Source organism: Saccopteryx bilineata, chromosome 2 (genome assembly GCF_036850765.1).
Source record: "Saccopteryx bilineata isolate mSacBil1 chromosome 2, mSacBil1_pri_phased_curated, whole genome shotgun sequence".
Lineage (NCBI taxonomy): Eukaryota > Metazoa > Chordata > Mammalia > Chiroptera > Emballonuridae > Saccopteryx > Saccopteryx bilineata.
This window is the reverse complement of record NC_089491.1, coordinates 287,761,482-287,780,805: the sequence shown is the minus strand read 5'-3', so window position 1 is coordinate 287,780,805 and position 19,324 is coordinate 287,761,482. Positions and strand designations below refer to the sequence as shown.

The following is a 19,324-nucleotide window of genomic DNA, read 5'->3' as shown; positions in this document are numbered from 1 at the left end:
TCAAGGTTGCAGGTGATTGGAGCCAATCACAGCTGTCCTCCGGGACAACACCAAATTTTTATTGGATAATGCGTAATGTACATGGGTCGTTGTGAGGTCAGGAAGTAAACTTCCCTCCTTTTAATCAAGTAATCAGCTAGCTAATTGCAGAAATCCTTTTGACGAAAAAGATGGCTAAAAGAAAAAAAGATGAGGAGTATCGTACTTTTCAGCAGGAATGGACAGAGGAATTCGCCTTTGTGGAGAGAGCAGGTTCTGCAGTGTGTCTAATATGCAATGATAAAATTGCATTAATGAAACGGTCAAATATAAAGCGGCACTTCGACACACGCCATACTACATTTGCATTGAAATATCCAGCGGGGGACAGCAGGAAGAAAGCATGTCAAGAGCTACTGTGCAGAGTGCAAGCTAGTCAGCAGCAACTCCGTGTTTGAACCCAACAAGGTGACTGGAATTCGGCTAGCTTTGCTGGTGCTTTAGCAATTGTGAGAAACGGAAACTCATTCACAGATGGGGAGTGTGCCAAAACATTCATGCTTGATGTTGCTGATGAACTTTTTGACGACTTTTCGAATAAAGACAAGATAATCAAATAAATAAAAGACATGCCTCTGTCGGCAAGAACTGTTCAAAATCGTACCATCATGATGGCAAATCAAATTGAGGCAACACAAGTGAAGGACATAAATGCAGCACCATTCTTTTCTCTCACTTTGGATGAGTCAACAAACGAAGTCATTTATCCCAGTTCAGCGTGATTGCAAGGTATGCTGTCGGTGACACACCACATGAGGAAAGTCTTGCTGTTTTGCCTATGAAAGAGACAACAAGAGTGGAGGATTTATTCAAGTCTTTCACTGAGTTCGCTAAAGAAAAAATCTACCATTGCATAAACTTATTTCGGTGTGTACTGATGGTGCTCTGTGCATGGTGGGGAAAAACAGGATTCGTAGCGCTTCTTTGTGAACATGAAAAGAGACCCATCCTAAGTTTTCACTGCATCCTTCATCAGGAGGCGCTTTGTGCTCAGATGTGTGGCAAGCAGGTTGATGAGGTGATGTTGCTGGTCATTCGGGTGGTCAACTTTATTGTTGCCCAAGGTTTAAATGATCGCCAGTTTAAAACACTGCTGGATGAAGTTGGGAATAATTATCCTGGTCTGCTTCTACACAGCAATGTGCATTGGTTGTCGAGAGGGAAGGTGCTCAGCCATTTTGCAGCTTGTCTGAGTGAAATCCGGACTTTTCTTGAAATAAAAAACGACGAGCATCCTGAGTTAGCTAACAGTGAGTGGCTCCTGAAGTTCTACTATCTCGTGGACATGACTGAACATCTGAACCAGTTCAATGTGAAAATGCAAGGCATTGGAAATACAGTCTTATCCCTTCAACAAGCAGTGTTTGCATTTGAAAACAGGCTGGAATCTTCACCTCTGACATTGAAACAGATCGTTTACTACACTTTGAAAAACTGGGAGAGTTTAAAGATGCATGCACATGTGACCCTGCTCAACATCTTGATCTCCAGCAGCTAGAGGGCCTCACATCTAATCTCCTGCAGTCATTCAAAGCACACTTTGGAGAATTTTGTGAGTGCACTCATCTTTTTTTTTTTTTTTTTTGTATTTTTCTGAAGTTGGGAACAGGGAGGCAGTCAGACAGACTCCCGCATGTGCCCCACCGGGATCCACCCGGCATGCCCACCAGGGGGCGATGCTCCGCCCATCTGGGCCATTGCTCTGTTGCATCCAGAGCCATTCTAGTGCCTGAGGCAGAGGCCATAGAGCCATCCTCAGTGCTGGGGCCATCTTTACTCCAATGGAGCCTTGGCTGTGGGAGGGGAAGAGAGAGACAGAGAGGAAGGAGAGGGAGAGGGGTGGAGAAGCAGACAGGTGCCTCTCCTGTGTGCCCTGGCCGGGAATCGAACCTGGGACTCCTGCACGCCAGGCCAACGCTCTACCATTGAGCCAACCGGCCAGGGCTGCACTCGTCTTTTTAAGTTCATCACCCATCCACACGAGTGTGCAGTGCACAGCACCAACTTGAGTTACATCCCCGGTGTCTCCATCAGAAATTTTGAGCTACAAGCTGCTGACCTGAAGGCCTCAGACATGTGGGTGAATAAGTTCAAGTCACTGAATGAAGATTTGGAAAGACTTGCACGACAGCAAACAGAGTTGGTGAGCCAACACAAGTGGGGAGAATTGAAAAGACTTCAACCCGCGGACCAGCTGATTGTCAAAACTTGGAACATGCTTCCTATCACATACCACACACTGCAGCATGTGAGTATTGCTGTACTGACAATGTTTGGCTCTACATATGCATGTGAGCAGTCTTTCTCACATCTAAAGAACGTTAAGACCAACCTACGATCACATTTAACGAATGGAAGTCTCAATGCCTGCATGAAGCTTAACCTCACCATGTATCAACCAGACTACAAAGCCACCAACAAAATCATGCAGCACCAGAAGTCGCATAAATGGTAAGAAGTACTTTATTCATCATTGGTTAGCAACGTTATTAAAAAGAATTCAGAGACTTATTGTACTTTAAAAGTGTTGGTCTTACATAAAATGCACACATTTACTTGTATTTAGTGTTAAACATATTGTATGGCTCTCACGGAATTACATTTTAAAATATGTGGCGTGCATGGCTCTCTCAGCCAAAAAGGTTCCCGACCACTGCCCTAGTGAGTCAGAGAAAGAGTCTGAGCGCTGGAGGATGCAGTGGAGCTGTCCGACCATCCCTGAGGCCAGACCTCTGGACTTCTTGCTTAATAACAACAAATTTCCTTATCACTTAAGCCACTGTTGATGCATATTCCTTCACTTGCAAATAAAAAAACAAAACAATTTCTTACTGAAAAGCCAGGAAAATAATGCATGGCCATGGTACATGGCCGTGGACATGGGGATCATGTTGCCAGACTTGTCATGGCTTCTGGTGGGTTGTTTCATTCTTTATTCTGCATGGGAAAGGAAAGCCACTCTGTTTCCCTCAGTGCTCAGTGATCGCTAAGTATAAGTATAAAGAAAACACGCTACAAGTGTCCTCACTGCAGAGGCTCTTAAGGGATGACATATGTAACTCGGTAGGTTAGTGATGCCATCCTAAGATCCTTTTGTGCAGGTAGGAAATATAACCTCATCGGTGCTATACTGTTTTGGGGCAAAAGGAAATACGCTGAAGAGCAGCAGATCTGCTAGGACAACGTGTTTGCTGGGAGGCCAGATTAAATCCCCTGCAAGAACAAGACAATTGCCTAGAGTGGGCTGGGACTGGACTCAGGAACCAGCTCCCTCCCCACTAAAGAACTAAAAAGAGGATTCAGGCAGTGCTCAAGTGAACAATGAGACCAACCCATGGCAATTCAAATAGCCTCTGTGTTGGTAGGATAGATCTTATCTCCATCAAGGATGAGGAAATAGGTAGAAAATGAATTATGTGGGGAAATGCTATAGAACAAGGTAAAGGGAACATCATCCCAAAGCCTCAGAGGAAGAACGTGCCTCTGAAAATAATTTACTGCACAAACCAGAAGATTTGAGTAAAGGTGTGGCATCCTTAATAGAGAAAAGGTAAGGAAGAAGAAAAAACAAAACACTAACAGAAAGCCAAAGAAACAAATATGTTAAGAAGGAACCATAGATTGAATACAGTAATCCCCCTTATCCACAGATTTGCTTTCCACAGTTTTGGTTTTCCGTGGTCAGTTGTGATCTGAAAATATTAAATGGAAAATTCTAGGCAAAAAATCCCCAAAAACAAAAAAAAACGACAGCGATTTGTACGTTTGAAATCATGCACCACTCTGAGTAGCATGATAAAATCTCGCACTGTCCCTCTCCACCCCGCTCAGGATGTGACTCATCCCTTTGTTCACACTGTTTACACCACCTGCTCCTTTGTCACTTAGTAGCTGTCTTGGTTACCAGATACACTGTAGAGGGAGCCCAGTGCTGGTGTTTAAGTCACCCTTACTTTACATAACAATAGTCTCAAAGCCATTCACATAACTTGTATTTCAGTATATTGTTATAATTGTTCTGTTTTTACTTATTGTTGTTAATCACTTACTATGCCTAATTTATAAATTAAACTTTATCATAGGTATGTATGTATTGAAAAAAACCACTGTATATATCGGGCTCAGTACTATCACAGTTTTAGGCATTTACTGGGGGGGTCTTGGAACGTATCCCCTACAGGTAAGGGGGGATGACTGTACCTCTGAGTACCAACCCTGGGCCAGTTCTGCACTAGGTGCTGGGGCTCAGAGACAGCTAAGGCAGAGCTCTCAACCACCAGGCACTCACGGAGCAGGGATCCCATTCCAACATAGTAACGCATTCCAAATTGAATTGCTACAGTGGGCTACGATATCATGATGTTCTGCTACATTTAAAAGAGCTTATTTTCTAGACACAGCACTCTGTTTTGGAAAGAAATTAAATGACTATTTCCTAAGTAAGTAAAGGAGGCAGGGAGTACACAGAGGGATGGAAACCACTGAATATTTTATTGAGCTCTGGTTGCTTCACGCAAGACACTGAGAAAATCCATCCTTCTTTTGAAGATCTCTTTCTCCTTGCTTACATGGAAGTGATGGCAGGTGCCCAGGAAGAGAGTTAAGGTAAAAATGACGATGGAAGCTGCTGTCTCCATCCAATCAGCATTCAGCCCTTGGGTTGAGCCATACCTCTCTGAGGACCCAGATGAATCTCTGCACCAGCACAGGGACATGTCAGGGGAGCTCACTCGCTGCTTCTGATATTGACAATCGTCGACCCAGTCCTGGCCACCCCTCTACCTCCTCTCAGACAGGAATTAAGCCAACACACTCAGAGCATCCTATCCTTTCTTCCACACCTCCGAGGAGATACGAGTTCACAGCAGAAGAGTGCAGGGGGAAGGGGACAATCATTTCCCAACCCATTCATTAAACTCTTCTTACAGGCCCCTGCCTCCTTGGCCACACTAATGGACCCAAGGGTGGGAATGGGCCATGGGCTGGGCCAGGCACAGAATGCCGCCACACCCTGGGCACTGCAACTGGTAAGGGATAGACATCTGACCCAGTGGGGCCGACGGCACAGTATCTTTGGAAATTACCACATAGGGACCACAGAGCACAGTGCTCATTTTCTCTGTGTGCTGCAGACAGCAGCTCTGAACTCACTGAGATGGTGTTTCCTGCCACGTAGAGAGCTGGCCTGCAGTGGAAGAACTACAGCAACACCCAGAGATTCAGTGTGCCCGACCCGTTTCCAGTTATCCCGAGGCTCGGCCACACCTCATGTGACCTTCCTGCAGTCACATAGCCTTCCAAAGACATTTATTTTCCTTGGAATCTAAATGAGTTTAAAGTAGTATTTTGTTTTGTTTTGTTTACAACCCCCCACCAAAATGCAACAACCAAACTAATTATTATACTATACCCTGTATGTGTTTTGGTTTCCCGAAAGAAAATTTTTTTTCTGATTATAAGAATTGATACTCATAAAAATTCAAACAGTATTGAAAAGGATAAGATATAAAATTAAAATTACTGTAATTCTGCCATCCAGATGTAACCACTGCCTTTAAAACATTTTTTTAAATTCATTGATTTGAGAAGGGGGGGGGAGAGAAAAGGGGAAAGAGAAAGAGATAATTGATTTGTTCTCCCACTTATTTATGCATTCATTGGTTGACTCCTGTATGTGCCCTGACTGGAGATTGGACCCACAACCTCGGGTTGTGGGAGGATACTCTAACCAACCAAGCTAGTCAGCCCGGGCTACCCATCGCCTTTCAATACTGTGTCAGGCATTTCTTTCTTTAGAAATGTAAGTAGATAATTGTATAAGGGTGCAATTTCCTAACACACCATTTCACCTAAAATTTTGTTTTGGGTATTTCTTATTAAACAGTAATTCCAAGTCTACATTTTAAAAATGGGTCATAGTATTTTATTCTATAAAATCACTTTATTAATGTACCCAGTCTCCTTTCTTGGGCATTTAGGTTATAAAGTTTTACTGTTATAAAGAACACAACAACAGACATCTTTTTATGTACATTCTGGACCATTTATTACCTTGTTAGGATGCATTTCTCATTTCTTAAATTCTAATACTGTTAATTGTCTTATGGGAATGCAATGAGTTCTGGCGACTCTTCCTCTGGTCTGCCATCCGTTTCATGGATGCCCTCTTGATTTACTCCTTATCCATTCATACTGTCAACAAACATTTACTGAGTGTACAGTATGTGCCAGACACTGTACAAGATTTTGTGGACAAGTTTTGGGTTTTATTCTTAAGGACAAAGAAGAAAGCAGCATCTATTGAAATCTGAGTCAAGCACTGTATAGAATTCTTTATCCTCATTATTCATTCTTCATCAAAAACAGCAATACAGCAATCCTGAACAGTGGGATTATATATATATATATATATATATATATATATATATATATATATATATATATATACACACACACACACACACACACACACACACACACACACATATATTTACTTACATATATATATATATATGGGAAATGAAGAACAGAATGTTTGAGTAGCTTGTCCAAGATCATATAGTTAGTAAGTGCAAAGCTGGACCATGAGCTCAGGTCTGTCTGATTTCTTTCTGTCACACATAGTTTAAGGAGCGAGATGTGAAAACAAATGACAAAGCCAAGCTGTGCGTGCTCTGTCAAATCTGAACAAAAGGTACGTATTTCGGGCCATTCACTGCAGTGATCAGCAGGCAAGCCTTTTATCCGCAGCAGGGAGCTCTTTCGTGGTCCAGGTTAAAGGGTCAGATCCCAAACTGAAATGATTTGCCCCACCACGCAGACCCAGGAGGCCCTTGGTAAGCCAGAATGCTTGCCAGCTGGGAAGTTGGGGGAGAGGAGGGACTGTTTCTACCCAGCTCCTGTTCAGAGAAGCTGAAACCGGCAGGTGTAGCACAGGGAGGGTTCTGGGAAGACCGCAGTCAGAGAGCAGACGGAGCCATTTGAAAGGAGCGTTTGGAGGACAGGGACACACTTTGGGAGGTCTAAGGGCTCAGGCTGGTGGAGGTGACACCCTGACTGGCTTCACACCCTAATATCAGCCCTCCCTTGGGATAAGTGCATATTTCCCTGGAGGCTGGTGTTGGAGGAGCCCAGAAGCATTGATTGCCAGACACGGGGCAGCGATAGTCGACTGAGCTTGGACAGTTTGTGACTCAGTCTGCTGAGGGCTTTAGGTTCATCAGGACAAGATCCACAAAGCTGACCAGGCAGCACCCATGATGTCAAGCCTGAAAATACTTCCCCAGATTGACAGGGCTCAGCCCTTCCTTTCCCTAAGAGAAGACCAGAGAGAGGTGCAGGGCATGTGTGTGGCGAGTTTCCCTCCGGAGCTGGTACCTCTGTCCCTCCTTTCCTGCCATGTGTTCCAAGTGGACTCCTTGTCCTGTGGCTGGACCCCACTGGGGGGGGATCCTATCCCCCTCCTTTTTTTCCCACACAAATGAAGTCTTGACTGGCACACCAATAGAAAAAGCAGATAAAATTGGAGCTGCTTCCATCTGAGTGGGAGGCGAGAACACCAGGATACCCTTCCCCTCTGAGACGCTCTGTTTGGTACAGGTTTAAAACCCACGACCGCAGCTGGAAGAGCCCCGAATTTAATGTTAGAACACTCAGGTTCCAATCCAGGCTCTGCTACTTAGAAAGAGTATGGCTTTCGATAAATCCTTTCGCCTCTCTTAGACTCCGTCTTTTTTCATCTGTGGAATGAAGATGCTAATGCTTGTCTACACCAGAGGTGGTTGTGGCCATCAGGTACGGCCAGGTGAGTAAAAGCAGCTGGAAACGCCATTCAGATGAGCACGTTCCTGTCCTCGGCTTCTCTGCATTTGCCACGTCCTGTGTCTTCTCCGCACCCTTGGGCGAAAGCAACGATTTTCAACCAGTGTGCCACAAGAATTTTAAAAACACGCCCCTGACTATTTAGGGGCACTGATCTCTTTTTCCTGAGATTGTCAAATACAAAAGGGACGACAGCCAACACAATACTACAATAGCCTTCCGGTGTGAATTAATCAAAGTTACATCTATTTTTTTGTCAGATCAGCAAAAAATATATTTTTTGTATGTGCCACAGAACTTTAACAATTAGTTTATGTTTTCTGTGAGATGAAAAAGGTTGAAAGTCACTGGGCTAGAGGACAGAACCACACTGACTGGGACCAACCAGTGTGATTGCTTTTCTTTTATAGTTTCCAGAGAGAAATGGTCATTTTGAAGGTAGAATTCTTGGAATTTTTCTTCTTCCACAGTGTTATTCTTGGACCACTCTCTTTGCTTTCCTCAGACAGACAGACAGACAGACAGACCCAGTTTTATGTCTCCATTCCCATACCTGGGTCACAGTTCTTCTGTGGCAGAGCTCCGTGTGACAGCTGGTTTTGTCACTTAGATTTATGACTGTCCTGGAAATCCATCTTAGCAGAATGACAAGGTCATTTCCTGTCCTTCTCTACGCATACTCTGGGTCCATACAAAATAAAACACCAGCCTAACCTGTGATGGTGAAGCAGGTCAAGTGTTGACCTGGAACACTGAGGTCACCGGTTCGAAACCCTGCGCATACCTGGTCAAGGCACATATGGAAATCAAGGCTTCCTGCTCTTCCCCCCACCCCGTCTCTATCTTTCTCCTTCTCCCCCCTCACCACTCTAAAATGAATAAATAAAAATAAATTTAAAAAAATAAAACACCATCTGTTCTCCGAGTTGTAGCAGAGAAGCCATAATTCCTGATGGTTTTCCGGTTGCTGCAGCGCCACACGTGGTGTCTGAGGCAGTGACCATGTGTCCACTCTAGGCCCTCCCACCAGCGAAGCCAGAGACCTCCAGGTGGGGGTGGGAACAGTGATTTATCAGTGGAGCTCACCAGAGGGAACCACATCAATTTCTCAAAGCCATGGAGGGCTAACTTAAACAGGGAGCTTGATGTGGACAGTTTAGTATGTCACGGTGCCCCGTGCTGCTCTCGGCGGCCCACCCTGCCAGGGCGCCCAGCCTACTGCACGACTCTCGGGCGGGCTTTGAAACAGACTTGTGTAATGTCAGTTGTCACTCCATGTTCCCAGATAGTCACCAGCCAGCTGTTTGCCAAAGGTGTCTGAGTATGGGCATTGTATTAAATTGGACAGACTCTTTGCTGGGTGGGAACTCAACTGATGTTGTTGTGATTTCTATGAGTAGAGTGGCTTTAGGTCCAGACATCAGAGGTCACCCCTTAAGCGAGCAGGCTCTTCTGAAGGGCCTGTGGTTTGGATGACCTGTTATGGGCAGGGTAGAAATTAGATTTCATATGGGACCAATCATTCTGTCCCACATCCTATCAACTGATAGAGCTTAATCTAGCAGCTGCTCACTCAGAAGATATTTACTTCCTCCTCTGGCACCTGTTTTGACATTTCCTACAGGTTCCTAGCCTGCTTGACTTCAGCGGAGCCATAGACGTGCTTTCTGGGACCACACCTCCCTCTCTGCATTTTCTTTGGTGCAATACAGTCCAGGGACGAGGAAGAATAAATAACGAAGATGGAAGGAGAGAGGCCGCTGGCAGAGAGTTCCAGCCCTGGGATTCCTGGCAGCCAGACCCCCTCTCCTTGCCAGACGGGCACTTGCGGCTTTTATTGTTTGGCCTCTTCCCACTGCTCAGATGTGTTCTTTGATGTCCCGCTAGAATGCGGTCATCCTTGGGCCAGACTCCAGGACACTGGCATGCCCCCAGAGCCCGACATAGGAACAGACACTTCTTCACCTCTTTCACATTCCCCCCTCCATGGCCCTCCTGTGTCTCTCCACAGTGGCAAGAAGACATCGTACCACCCCCTCGAAGCTCCCAGCCCGTTGTCTTCACTGGCGAGGCTTCCTGTCCTGCAGCCTGCAGGCACGTGCATGGTGTCACCTCGTGGCACCGGTCCCAGGGGAGCATCCTGACCCCTGGGTCCCCCAGCTTTCAAGCTGAAGACCTGAGAACTCCTAGGTGAATGGGTGTGAAGGGTGTTTTGTGCCTACACCCAACATTTAATTCTGACGGCTGGCTATGCCCCCACACAGGAGCCGAGTGTGCATGGGAAAATTGAAATATCAGTTGGTTAATTGGTTTTAACTTCCTTCCCACTAGGCCTCTTACCAGAGCTTTTAACGTCCTCACTTTCCTCCTTTCGTTTCCTCTGTCCGGCCTCTGTTTAGTGAGCTAATTGACCATGACAAGAGCAAAAGACTGCAGCCAGAAGGAAGGGGAAATGAGAGCGTGGGTCACCTGTCAACAGGACTGTGGACTCTTGCACTGATCCCATCCCATCACACAACGGGGAGCCCTTCACACTGCCCTTCTCCTGGAGACCCCGCCCCCCCACAGGCCCCACCCACCGGGGTAGCTTTGCCTTTGGGTGAACGGGGAGGGAGGAGCTCCCTGTTGCCAAGGTAACAAAGAGTCCTGTAGTGAGTACAGGATGGTCTCAGCCTCAGGACTGGCTGTCAAACTCTGAGACATGCAAATCCCCACAGGTGCCAGAAGTAAAACAGAAGTGGTTCTGGGTGGGGCTGGGGCAGCTGGCCCCCTACTTTGCATGTGCTCAGAGCAGGCTAAAGTTAGAGACTGGCTCACACCAGGTGGAGGGGCCATGTTTAGCTACTCCCCACCACTGAGCTGGCGGCTTGCCTGTGTTTTGGCTAGGACAGGGTCCGGCTTGCCTTTCAGAGATACACATTGGGTCCCAGGTCACCACAATGTTGGGGTTAAGTCAGGGAAAAATCCCAACTACTCCTTTGCTTTCCCACAACCAAGTCTCAATATCATGGATTTGGAATCTGGCGGACAGGGACCTGAAGAACGGGGGAGTCCTGCCTGGTCGTGTGGATGCTATTACGCCCATCCCCCTCTTGGCTCCGCTCCAGACCTGAAGCGTCACCAGGTCACAGCCTCGCTGCTCATGGGCTTCACTTGAACCGCTCCCACTAACCTGTCTGCCACAGCCTTACCCACTGGGCTCTCACCCTTCTGAAGGACCTGTGACCCCATCACCTTCCTCCTGTGGCTGGGCCTGGCCCTTTCCCCCTCTCCCCACCCCACCCTGATGCTCAGCTTCTCTGCTTTCACTGTGGCTTTCTTCCTCAGCCATAGTTTGTGTCCTACTGCAGCGAGTGAGCAGCCATGAGTCTCGCAGGCCCCCCACCCCCGGGTGTGCGGGACCCAGGCACCTGGGGGAGAGAAACCGCTTCAAAGCCCAGAGGAGGGAGAGGCGTGTCAGCCAAAGAGCCCACGGGGAGAGGAAGCATGTGGGCTATGGGCGCTGAGTGGAGGTGCTGCACCCCCGTGTCTTGTCAGTGCCCAGCAGTGCCAGGCTCCCCTCAGCTGTGAGATCCGAGCAGACCCCTGAAGTCCAGGCCAGGAACAAGGCCCCTTGTTGCCAGGCCCCGGGCACCCGTGTTATGCCAAAGTCATGTTGCCCCATTGAGTCTTTGAAAGATGACATAATAGATAGCGGATTGTTTTTTCTTTTTATAAAGGGGCGGGGGAGGAGAAGGTGGTGGTTTTAGGAAGGGTGCGAGGCATCCGGTCAGCGGCCTCGTACCCGTGGTTGGCAAGGATGGACGAAGACTCGTCCACGGCAGTCTCCGGGACCCCATGTAAGCACGGTGGGGAGGGGCTTAGACAGGGTGGAGACTGAGGAGCGCTCAGAACCCCCTCCCCATCTCTTCCTCCGGGGGCCTGCCCAGATGTCTGACCCAGTCAGTGAGAGCACACTCCCTTTTTTTGGTTGTAGAGATTAAGGGCTGTTCTCTTGTCAGGAGAAAGCAACAGGTTCCAATGTTTCCAACCCCGAGAGGCTGGTTGTGACTGGATTCTGGTCACTAGAATAAGAGCTGAACAAGAGGACAGGCTGTAGAGGGATAGCGTTTGGGGAACCACCACCCATCATCCCACCCAGCATAGCTGTGAACATGGTGTTTTTTCAGAGCTCACCCACAGTGTGGACCACCCACAGCGCAGACCACTGTGCTGAGGATGTGGGACCGTATGTTACTGACAACAACAGTCAGGAAAGTCTGTGTTCACAAGGAGTTAACTCTCTGCTGGGGGAGATGAGCTAGGACCCTGGAACAGAGAGCAGCATCTATACAAACAAACACCACGCAGGGACAGTGAGAGGACAGACTCTCCCAGCAGCTGGTACAGGCCTGTGAACAAACACAATTAGGTGGGCCCTTAGGTCAGCCTTGGAGATGGCTGCAGATTCCTCAAATGTCTGGAACCAGTCTAACCTGTGTGATGCTCTCGCTAATTTCTATCCAAATACTGATTCCAATATTCTGGGGGTGACGTTGGTGCCTCTGGGAATCACTTTGGTGTCTCCCTCCTGAGACCAGGGACAAACCTCAGGCATCAGGTCCCTGCAGAGCAAAGATGCTCTCTGTGGGAGGTGGAACAGGCCCCATCAGAGGAGGACCGGGAATAAGCCTGCTTCAAACAGTAAAGTGGCTGACCCCTCCACACATGTCCACTCTTAAATCAAGCCTGTCATGCATCTGACATCACACCTGAAGGAGGGTTTCAGCTTGTGTGTGTGCGTGTGTGCATGTGCGTGTGTGTGCGTGCATGTGTGTGTGCATGCTGCATGGAAGGGCACAGCTGCTCATAAAGGTATGTTATAAAAGAAAACTCCGGCCCTACCCGGGTTAACTGGAAACAGACACTGAGAAGACGTTCTTGTTATGGAACGTAAAGCTATCAAGATCAGAATTAGGCGCTCTCAACCTGGCCCTGCTGGAGGTATGGCCTGGGAAGCTCCTTGTTGGGTGGGTGGGTGTCCTATAGCATGTTTAGCAGCATCCCTGGCCTCTCCTGACTAGCCCCCACCTCTAGTCAGGACGATACCAAATGTCTCCTGACACGGTCAAATGCCCCCTGGAGGCAAAACTGCCTGCCATTGAGAGTCATTGTGCCGATGGAAGGGCCAGAGTCTGGTCGCGCAGCCCGCTACCACCTTGGGAAAGCGCTTGACTTCCAAAATGGCAGCAGAATCACGGGAGGTCAGAAGAGGTCATGGGGCCAGCGTGGCTCAGATTCAAATGAGCTGCCATGCCTTCCCAAGAAAATAGCTTTTGAGGATTTCCAGTGTTGACATAAATTCCTTTGTAAGATTGTTACTGTAACAAACATAAGACTGGGCACACATCCCAGGTTTGTAATTTCTACAACCATAAAAATCAAAAGAAATTCACGATTTTGACAAACCTCGTCTAAAACCAGAAAAACTCAAGTTCATGTTAATCGAATGAGACAGAGGCTGTGGGTTTTGTGGAGTAAATCATACCTCACCTTGTCCCTTGTGTCCCTAGTCACTTCTTTGGTCCACGTATTGTTCCCAAGCCGCAAATCTCACACGACATTGTCTCTTCAAACGCCTCTCAACTTGAAAGGTTGAGAGCCTTTCACTTGGAAAACACAGACTTGACTCGTGAACGTCACCTGTGTTTTCGTCACACTGGCTTGAGACAAGACACAGGGCACACCAGGGCCCCAACGTGGCCACGGACACAGAGCAACGCTGGCACTGTGAGCTCTGAGGCGGACGCACGGGGGACCCAGACCACGCTCATCAGCTTTAGATTTGTCAAATGGAAAGAACTTCTCATTAAAAATTGTTCAAGCTCTCCCAGAGAACTCCCAAAATCTATTAGGAGATTCTCAGAGGAGTCCTGATCGTCTTTCAGCTGAGGAGCAAGGCCAGAGCATCGCCCAGGGAGGCAGTGGTGGAGGGCCAGGGTTGGCAGACGGGGCCCTGCCCTGGGGGACCAGCGCTCTCCTCTCCCCCCACCCCAGCCCTCCAGCGTGACACTCACGTGCTGATGTGGAACTGTGAGTAAGACTTGGCGCACTGATTTAAATGTTCATTCAACGGAACTGAACGCTTAAAGTTTATCTTCTATTTAATTTAATTTATTTAAAGATTTTACTTACTGATTTTTAGAGAAAGGAGAAAGCAAGAAAGAGAAGGGGAGTTGGAGCGGGAAGCGTCAATTCGTAGTAGTTGCTTCTCATATGTACCTCGACCCGGCAAGCCCAGAATTTCAAACCAGCGACCTCAGCATTCCAGGTCAAAGCCCTATCCACTGCCTCACCACAGGTCAGGCTAAAGTTCATTTTTAAAGATATAAAGTGAACTAGGGAAATTAAAAAAAAAAAACCCTGATCTTTTAGTATTTAATAGAATGGTTTAAAAGCATTTCACTCACACACATAAAATATAGGTGTGTGTGTGTGTTTTTTGTGCATGCGCGCGCGTATGCATGAACGTATCAGTGACTACAGTGCATGAAACATCAAATCTAGTTTAGTGAATAATTAGAAAGTAACAACATACGAAACCACAGCCAGGTCAAGAAATAGAACATTTCCAAGATGCAGACACTTCAGAGCATTCTCTCTGATCACACTCCTTCCTGTCCTCTAAAAGTGACCACCCATCCTGACTTCTGTTACAGTGATGTCCTTGTTCTTCTCCAGCCTGACCATCTCTGCAGGCACTCTGAGCAACAGAGGTCGGTTTGCCTGTTGACCAGTTCTCAGTCACGGGACCCTCACTCTGAACCTGCGTCTCTTGCTCCTTTTGCTCAGCGTCCCGTTTGTGAAATTCGCCCCTGCTCTTGTAAGTGGCTCCAGTTTGTATGTAGCCCTTCTCTGCGGGGCGGATGTTTGGGTTGTTTCCGGTTCAGGGTATGAACAATGCTTCTGTAAACATTCTAGTATAGGTCCTGGCCCACAGGATGTCCATATGGACATTTCCCCAGAGTGGCATTTCTTCCATTGTATATAGGGTATGTAAATCCTCAACCCTAGTAGGTAATGGCAATTGTTCCCCCAAAATCACCGCTTCAACCTGAACTCCCACCAGCAGTGGTAGTTCCCAGTATTTGCCATCCTCATTAGCGCTTGTTATTGTCAAACTTTAAAAAAATTTAACTGGTACCGCATTATGAGTTGACTTTGCATTTCCCTGGCTACTAATAAAATGCAGCCCCCTTTACCCACAGTTATCAGCCTCATGAATTTCCTCTTACGTCAAGTGCTTGTCTGGATTTTTTTGCCGTCTTTCTATTTGTCAAATTTAAATAGTCTTTTAAAACAAATTTTATCACAGCCAAAAAATTGCATTTGACAGAAGAGCGTGTCCGTCTTCCAAGGCAGCTCTGCTCGCCTGAGAACTGCACACAGGGAAGGGCGCACCGTCCCAGGTCTCAGAAGCAATTGTCTTTCAAGTCCGCATCATTGAAAAGATAACGGCAGAAGTGCACAGAAAAGTACCCATCCCAGTCCTTCCCCCCCCACCACCCGCATCTTCAGTTTTCAAATCTAACAACATTTTGTTGAACTTTGCTCCCCTACTGCTTCCTTATATTTTCGCAGAGAACAGACATGCTCCTCTGTATCACAGTCATCTGTTAAAATCGCCAAGTATAGCTGGGTCATTTATTATTCTGGTCTGTATTTCTCAGTGTGGTGGGTTGAAGGTATTAGTATGGTTTAGCCAACTGTCCATAATAAAGTAATGCCTCTATTGTATATGCAATGTATGCAGCCAAGAGAATATTATAATATGTATATATGGCTATAATTGTTATATGTGTCTATCTAGCAAAAAAATATATATATATTTCACCCAAGCCTGAGCTCTGGCTTTTGCTCCACCTTATCTCCTTTAAACATTTGTGTGTGAGCTCATGGGCAAAGAGTGAAGCCCATATAATCCACCATTAAATAAATTATTCAGTAATCTCTGATGTCCTTGTAACATGAGAATGCCCTATTAAAAAAATAAATAGCTGCAGTGCTTACGGAGGCATGTGCCTACTATTTATAGTCTCTATAGAAGTCGGTTGCTGGCGAACCCCATTTGGACTCCCAGCTCATCTAAAGGGCTGATGTTTGCAGCAGGGTTTTGACACTAAGCCATTCATGACATGCATTTGTGTGGATGTGGCACGCATACACATCCCCGGAGCACCAGCAGAGACAGCCCACGCAGGGATGAGTTCTTTGTCCGAGCTGTCTCGTTTTCTCCTTAACGCTTTGGACACACCAAAAGGGACACGGCGACTACAGGTCACCCGCAGATGCAATGTGGATTCCTGACTGTATCCAGGCAACTGGGTCTCTCTCCTTTTTTACAAAGTAAACATTTTGGTCTTCAGCTACAAATGTCAGATTTCCCTCCCAGAGAAGGAGCAGCCTGGGGGCAGCACAGAGCCTCCCCTCTCACCTTGCTTTTCCCGTGGGGGCAGGCACCGCGACCTGGCAGGTGGGGTGGGACCCGGGCTGCACGTGGTGGAGGAATCAAGGAGGCAGCTTCAGTGAATCTTCATCCTGGAAGGGCTGCAAGAGACAGACAGGGGTTTATTTCTCATAGCCTAATTATTGATTAGAAAAATATTTTATGACTAGAGAAACAACTGGTGTGTGGACCAAGCAATTCCCTTTATAACAGGCCCATGAAGGCCAGAGAGCCACTGACCCACACTGTTCCTGCAGTCCCTGTCATGTTAACTTTAGGGCTGACAATTATTCAAAAGGCTTCAGAGTTGTGCATCAGGTCATGTCTCAAAAGCAGGTGGTTAGAGAAGGCTTGGCCGACTGGGAAAAGGCGGACCGACACGCGAGATGGAGTTAGCAAGAGCACATTTGCGTTTTCCCAGTGCTTCAACAGGTACGCAGCGGTTGGGAAACTTCTGACAAACAAAAATACACCGGAGGCTGCACAAATAATCAGTAATAATCTAGAGTTGACATATGAAAGTAGGTATTAAGTTAGCACAACGAGATGTCACGACACACCTTTCAGAATGGCTTCCATAACAAATAGAGATACTATTGATTGCTGACAAGGATGTGGAGAGACTGGGCTCCATTGTCCACATGTCTTTCTGCGGGTAAATGGTGACATCAAATGGGACACAGCCATACCTTGGAATACCACTCGGCAATGCAAAGAAATCAACCTCTGATGTGCAGAAAACCTGAGGTGAGCCTCCAGGAAATCTGGCTGAGTGAAGAGAGTCAATCCCTAAAGGTTACACTTCATGATTTCATTTCTATAAAATTCTTGGAACAACAAAATTAAAGCAATGGAAGAACAGATTCGTGGTTTCCAGGGGCTGGGGTTGGGGTTGGAGGGAGGATGGAATAAGAGGGAGATGGGTGAGGTCACACAAAAGGAACATAAGAGATGGTGACTTGTACCCAAACCTCCACATCTGATAAGACAGTGTAGAACTAAACACACACACACAAATGAGTGCACGTGAGACACGGGAGCTCTGAATAAGATCTGGGGATGGTACCAATGTCAATTTCCAGGTTGGGATCTGTACTCTAGTTTTGCAAGATGCTATCATGAGTGAAAATCGTGTGAAGAGCACATGGTATATTCCTGTATTGTTTCTTACCACTGCGTAGGAATCTATAACGGCTTAAAAATAAAGTGCTTAATAAAATTTTAAAACTTAAATGAAACCTGGTATTCTGAGGACTGACAGCTGTTAACTTTCTGGGGAAGTCTGAAAAATAAAAAAATTCAAAGTGAAGGACACAGGCAGAGGCTGGAGCTATTCCTGCCCCTGAGCGCGTACGCTCACGTGTGTGCCCGTCTGTCTGCATGTGCACACGTGTGGAAGAAAGGTAACAGCAGAGGTTATTTTGGGGATACCAGGGCAGGGTGTGGACAGAGCTCTTGGCAATGGGGCTCTGCTGGGTACTGGTGAGGAGGCTTCTAGAGGCAAAGGGAGGGACATACGACGGCAGCTCCCTGTGGGACACAAGGGCCAACCATCAGCTTTAACTTCAGTAGCCCTAACATATGCCATTAGATAGAGCTACAGTTACTCTAGCTGCTGGATCCAAACCTTTTTTTTTTTTTTTTTTTTTTTTTTTTTTTTACAGATTCAAACCATGGAGAACAACGAATTATCTCTGGGTGGCTGTGAATGGGCTGTATTAGTCACCAGCACTTCAATTGTACTTCTGTTTGGTTATCAAATGACAATTCCATTGACACCCCCTTGGTGAGTGTGTCCTCTGTGAGCAACGTGAAAAGGAGCTCTGCTTGAATTGCAAACCTGCCCTGAATCTGTAATCACAACATGACTTCACTCATTCAGGTTTCAATGAACTCAGCTTTAGGATAATCCAAAGTGAAGAAAAGAAGAATTGACAAAGGAAGAAAAAGAATGATGAGTCAAGCAAGGCAGGTGCTGGAGTCTGTCCCCTTAAATCTTGGGTCGGCTCCATGGACCCTTCCGACCTAGGCTCAACAGGGGTCTCACCCCACCCCAGAGCAGAATGTGAGCAGAATGGACTAATAAAAACCTCCTGACAAGGAGGGGGGAGGGGCCTGGGAGTCCGCGAGTTTAGTGGAAACAACAAAACAAAATGGACTTCGCTTTCTGTTCAGGACTACAACTTTTAATACTGATTTCTTAATAGCAATTCACAACCTGTACCTAATAGGTTCCTTATTCTCAATTCAGAAAGTAAGCAAGGTTTGCTATGTCTGTTTCTCAGTGGCTCTGTTTCTAATAATCTATGCTCTTGGTCATCTGCTGTCCTCAGTTACTCACTGCTGTCCTATATTTAAAGGGCCCTCAATACACTTTATTCAGGTATCTTAATGGACCTCTATGGGACATTTTCAGTTTGAACAGTGAGGTCAGCTTTTTGGTCACTGTTTTTAGTGGCCCGCCAGAGTAAGCTAGACGGTTTAGGGTAAATAATAGAAAAAGGATGCTCTTTGGGGCCAGACAGATCTACACGAGGCAACTGTGTGATCTCATCAAATTATCTAACTTCTTTGACTCTGAATGGCAAAGGGGTCAAAAGTCAGACCACCCGATTTGAATCCTAGCGCCTCTGCATACTGCCTGGGTGTCCTTGGATAACATCCTGAACGACTCTAATCCTCAATGTGTTTACCTGTCAAATGCATATGGCAGAGACAGCTAGTTTTCCTACTTCCCTAGTAACGAACATTTGGTTTTTAGCTGGACATATGTGACCTCCTAAATAAAGACCATGTTTTTCAACCTCCCATGTAGCTAGGTGTGGCTATATGGCTATGTTTTGAGAGATCCTGTGCAATTTCTGGGAAGTCCTTAAAGGAAGGGCATGTGTTCTTTGCCACCTCTTCTTCCACCTTGTTTCCTGGGATGCAGGTACGATCGCTGGAGCCTTAGCAGCTATCTCAGACCCTGAAGGTGGG

General features: G+C 46.7%; 1 long non-coding RNA gene across 1 annotated transcript in view; it reads right to left on the bottom strand.

Annotated features, from left to right (window-relative positions):
• Positions 1-207: 207 nt before the first annotated feature.
• Positions 208-19,324, bottom strand: part of LOC136323289 (uncharacterized) — a 35,528-nt gene continuing 16,411 nt past the window's right edge. The window contains exons 4-5 of the long non-coding RNA XR_010728953.1: positions 16,334-16,446; positions 208-815 (exon numbers count right to left, since the gene is read on the bottom strand). This is a non-coding gene — a long non-coding RNA (uncharacterized lncRNA). The remainder of the gene's footprint in view (positions 816-16,333; positions 16,447-19,324) is intronic.